The 5,431-nt window shown below is 41.6% G+C and overlaps 1 long non-coding RNA gene across 1 annotated transcript; it reads right to left on the bottom strand.

Annotated features, from left to right (window-relative positions):
* Nucleotides 1-294: 294 nt before the first annotated feature.
* LOC134933347 (uncharacterized) lies at nucleotides 295-4,974 on the bottom strand. The gene is made up of 3 exons (XR_010179679.1): nucleotides 4,230-4,974; nucleotides 1,512-4,145; nucleotides 295-382 (listed from the first exon to the last, which is right to left on the bottom strand). It is a non-coding gene; the product is annotated as an uncharacterized LOC134933347 (long non-coding RNA).
* Between the last annotated feature and the right edge of the window lie 457 nt (nucleotides 4,975-5,431).

Raw genomic sequence — 5,431 nt, 5'->3', positions numbered from 1 at the left:
AAATAGTTTTTTGTTTTTTTTTCACTTTTTTTTTTTTTAAAAGGTGTTGTTTGTGAATGAAGGTTTTTACATGTTTCTTAACACAATAATCTCCTGTTTTTTTTGGTAAAAATGTAACGTTAGATGTGTGTAATGTTTTTTGCAAACAAATTCTGCCTGCCAATCTGCTGATCCTTTTTTGCATTAATAAACACAACACCCGGTTAACTTTAATCAACTTTTTTTTTTTTTTTTTTGGTTAATAATTTTTTTTTTTTTTAAACAAATAATCAAAATCAAGCAAATTTTTGCAATTGGTCAACACAATTCATGATTCCTTGCAGGTGTAGGCGCATGGTGTAAAGAATCCCGGATAAACTTGTTGGATCTCCAACTGCAACATCTGAAATTAAGATGCAACACAAACATTAATAACTTAATTACATTACTTATTATCCAAGCAAGGCGCAAAGCACACTTAAATGCTGGCATGTCCAAACTGCTGGACTCCAGCTGTTGTGAAACTACATATACCAGCATGCCTTTACACAGTTTTGTGGTCAGGGAATGGCAAAGCTGTGTCAGGGCATGCTGGGATGTGTAGTTTCTCAACAGTTGGAGTGCCGCAGTTTGGACAGGCCTGCTTTAATGGCAAAGTTACTACATCCTGGCTGTTTTATGGTACAATCATTAGCAGAACACACAAGCCTGCTCAGCCTTTTTATCAGATTTTAAAGTGTTCCAGACCATGTGTTAAATTTACTACTATGTGAGTTATATTTAAGATGGAACGTTGCCCATAGCAATCAAGCAAAAATATGATTATTATATTGTAGAAGTGGATCCCAATTTTTAAAGTATAATCTTATTGGTTGCTATGTCCGACATCCCATGTTAAAGATAACTACCATCTTCGTCAATGTTACACCATGTTGGCATTCATTCCCATTTGTTGTTTTATTTGTATTTTATTTTTAGGGGGTTGGTCCTGCATCATCACACTGCATATCCACATCTTCAGAAGGCCAACATATCATAGCATTCCCACACTCCCTGAAAGCTGCCCTTACTAAATAAGTGCAAACAGGTTTGACTAGAACAATTAGTAATTTTGAGAATGTAACTTACACACAAAAAAACAGTGTGTCATTAGGCTGCATAACAAAGTGAAGCATGTGATTTGTAAGTGTAAATATTCAGACTACACAGGCCCAAGTGTAAAAGGCAAACAACATACTAAACTCCACTCAGGTCTAACTGTTTACCAGAAAAACTAACACATATAAACCCTGTTCTCCTGGCAACCCTGGCTACCTAATGAGTGTCAACCTAGAGTGGACACACAAAACATTGCACACATACACACTGTACATATAATGACACTCACAAATATGTAAAGGCAACATGTACACCATGATGAAATTTTCAAATATTTGTCCAGGGTCCAAGAATTCAAACAGTACAACACTGCATGTTTTGACATTGTAAGTGTAAGTGGGTAATCATTTTTTTCATTATAAAACAAAACTTACTTTCCACGGCAACCTCAAGACTCCCGGACCGGTCTGCAGGGGCTTCCTCTGCCCATTCACTGGGTGGGGATGTTGGCTGGATGGGGGAAGGTGGCTGGATGGGGGAAGGAGGAGGGATTGGGGAAGGAGGAGGGATTGGGGAAGGAGGAGGGATTGGGGAAGGAGGAGGGATTGGGGCAGGAGGCTGGATGGGGGAAGGAGGCTGGATTTGGTTGCCAATTTCAGAGGGGGGGTCTGATTGAGAGGGCGAGGGGGGCGGAGAGAAAGTTAAGGCAATAGAGGGTGTGGGGGGTTCAGATTGGGATGTAGAATTAGAAGGAGAAGGGGTATGGGAAGGAGGAGAAGGGGTCCCAGAAAGAGATGGAGAGGTGTGGTGAGAAGGGGAATGGAAAGTGGAGTGGGCCAGGGAAGCTGATGGGGCCTGGGAAGCTGAGGTGGACTGGGAAGATGAGGTGGACTGGGAAGCTGAGGGGGACTGGGAAGCTGAGGGGGACTGGGAAGCTGAGGGGGACTGTGAAGGGGAGGGGGAGTGAGAAGGGGAGGGGGAGTGAGAAGGGGAGGGGGAGTGTGAAGGTGAGGGGGAGTGGGAAGGGGAAGGGGGTGGTGAGTTTTGCAGTTGTTGTTGTCCTAGAATGATAATTGTGTACAAATTTTGTAAACATGAGAAATTACATAGTAATCAATTTCTTTTCTCAATGTTCTGTTCAATGTTAAATGCTTTTTTTTTTGTAATAGCAAAGCAAACATGTTAAGATCCTCTTCATGTTGGCCACAGCAAACAAAATGAGTCCAAATTTTTACTTTGAAGCTCATTCCTTCATCTAGTCAATTGAGTCATAGTGATTGGTCTAGGCAACATCACCAGATTACTATTCCAGGAACCTTATTATATAGCCAGCACTGATCAAGTTTTTTGGTTCTTTTTCCTGCCTGCTTCTTATTTGTTTGAAACATGCACTTGTTTGGTGTTACTTTGCTACAGTCAGTACTGTTTTCCCTAACCACACACAGTGTCATAATTTCCAAAAAAGGACACAGCAGGTTGCAATTAGCCTACCATTTACTGTAAAATGATTGAAATTCCAAGGGGATTACAGCAGGAATTTCGTTTGCAATTGGCCAAAAGCATGTGCACTGCAGGGGTGGCAGATATAACATGTGCAGAGAGAGTTAGATTTTGTTGGTTTGTGTAATTATGGGCAGGGTAAATACATGCTGCTTTATTTTAACAATGCAAATTTATATGCAGATTTAACATACCCCACCCAAAAATTACTCTCTCTGCACATGTTACATATGCTTCCCCTGCAGTGCACATTGTATTGAACAATTGAACCATAAATTCCGGAAGCCCTAAACTTGGAAAATCACCCATTAGCACAATTTTGACCCAAAACATTATGTAAGGTAACTTACTTCGTGTATGCAGAGCCCGAATTTGCTGGCGGATCTCCGCCAACAAATCTGGAGTCCTCCTACGGAGATCACTCCACCTCCTTTCTAGCTGGATGATTGTCCGCCTGCTGCGGACGCGAGTCCGCAGCAGGCGGCGGACCTCCGCGTAGGCCTCGCGCTTCACCCGATTGGGGATGAAGCGCCCAACGCGGCCTACGCGGCGGTCCATCACCGCAACCAGCACGCGGAGCTCCCGCCTGGTGAACGGTGCTGCACGCATCATGGCAATGGCGTTTTCCTTATTTGGGCATATATTTATAGTGTCTGTTAGCATGTGATTGGTCAAAAATCTATGTTGTCATTTCTAATAACTTTATTGATCTTTGCAATGCTGTGAAGAGCAGAGTGTTATTTGGCACGAGCGGAAATTCGCATTAGCAGAAGCGAAAATGTTTTGAACACAAATTTAAGAAAACAAAACACACACAGAGACACAGACTTTAGATAAAATTACTATACATATCTGTGTACTCACCACAGTTCGTGTGATCATTCAGCTGGACAGTCACAAAGTGTGAAACATTGAGTATCATTTGTTTGTGTGTTTGGTTACATAATCAGGATTTGAGGATATAAAATAAATAAGGACACTATTTATTAACATTACAGTATTTAAATTTCTAAATAAACATTGTAAGCTTAACGTGTTTTTGGTTTTTGTTAAAAAAATCAATTACCCATTCCAACACAACAAAAGCCTTACCCAATCACTTTACAAGATCATACAAAATGCAATCATGGTTTAAAAAACATAAGCATACTGTGTTGTATTATTTCTGCAAATATAAAATATAAAAACACTATACCTGAAATATTCTGCAACAATTCTTGCCCTCACTTGGCTCCCCCTCCGTGTCACACTCCCCCCACCGAAGCGTGGACCAACCCCTGGCTCCTCATCAGGCAATTCCTCTGCCTGAGGAAGCTCTACACTACTCCTTACCGCGATATTATGTAGTATTGCGCACAGGACCACTATTTTACTTGCCATCTCCGGCGAATACATGATGTCGCCACCAGTGCGGTGGAGCACACGAAACCGCCCTTTAAGGACACCAATTGTGCGCTCCACCAGCTGCCTAGTGGCAGTAAGCGCGGAGTTAAATGCCATCTGTGGTCCTGGCCTGGGATTACGGTAAGGAGTCATGAGCCAGGGGGTGCAAGGATATCCACGGTCTCCTGTTGGTAGATAATCCAATATTTCAAAATAGTATATTTGTCAAGTTATTTTTGTTTGTTTCAAAAATTAAAGCAAAAACTCACCCAATAACCACATGTCTGCTCGTTGACTTGATCTTAATCTCTGCCATATCCCTGATTGTCTAATGACATATGCATCATGGGAACTTCCAGTAAACTTTGCATTCAGGGAAAGGATCTGGAGGGATGGCCCACAAACAACCATTACATTCAGAGAATGAAACAGTTTCCTGTTTCTAAAAATTTCTTCATTATGTCTTGGTGGCTGAATAGCAACATGTGTGCCATCCACAACCCCAATAACATGTGGGAAGCGACTACCACCTTCCGCAAATTGCCGCTTCACCACATCTAGGGCACCAACATCCAAAGGCATATCAATGAACTGCTTCACCCGCTTTAGGAAAGCCTGGCAGACACGCCGCAGGACCTTACTGAACTGGCCCTGCGACATGCCAACCAGGTCTCCCACAACATGCTGATATGAGGCTGTAGCCAAAAAATGTAACACTGCAAGGAATTGTGTCAATGGTGGTATTGCTGTAGGATACCGAATTTCAGACTCCAGATCACTCTCTATTATGGAGAGAGTGTCTAGGATTAGATGTGGTGGCAGCCGGTATCTACGCACCACCACATCATCTGGCATCCCAAAAAGTAGGACACGGGTTCGGAAAATTGGTGGCCTAGCACGCCTCCGTTGCCTTGGTTGATGAGGAGCCGGCTGTGGTTGTGGGGCTTGCGGTTGGGGTGGGAGTGCTGGCGTGGGTTGGGGAGGTAGGGCTTCTGCTGCAATATATATTGACATCACACACTTTTTTAAAAAAAAAAAAAACAAAGATGAAGAATACAAAACTAAAGTTTGTCAAATATACTACAATAAAATGCTTTGACAAATGTGGTGTCAACTTACTGCAGGAGCGTACATTTTTTCTGTGTTGAATTCATGTCCAAAATGTAAAACAATTTTGCAAATAAAAAATAAAGAACAAATTTAATTAAAAATACATATGTTATTTTTACAATTCCCAAAAAAAATTTTGGGGTACATTTCTCTGCATAAAAAACTTCACAAACACCAATAAAAAACCACAAACCAAAAAAAATAGGCATTTAGTAGCTAGACCAGGAAAGACAAACACTACTTTGCAGATCAATCCTGGTAAAAAAAAATTTGGTTTAGCCAAAAGGAAAAAAAACATAAGCTCAACATTTTTAAAAAACACAAACAGGCACCAACACAGGCCAAGGACACTTACCTGCTC

This window comes from Pseudophryne corroboree, chromosome 6 (assembly GCF_028390025.1).
Source record: "Pseudophryne corroboree isolate aPseCor3 chromosome 6, aPseCor3.hap2, whole genome shotgun sequence".
Lineage (NCBI taxonomy): Eukaryota > Metazoa > Chordata > Amphibia > Anura > Myobatrachidae > Pseudophryne > Pseudophryne corroboree.
This window is presented reverse-complemented; position numbering and strand designations above follow the sequence as displayed.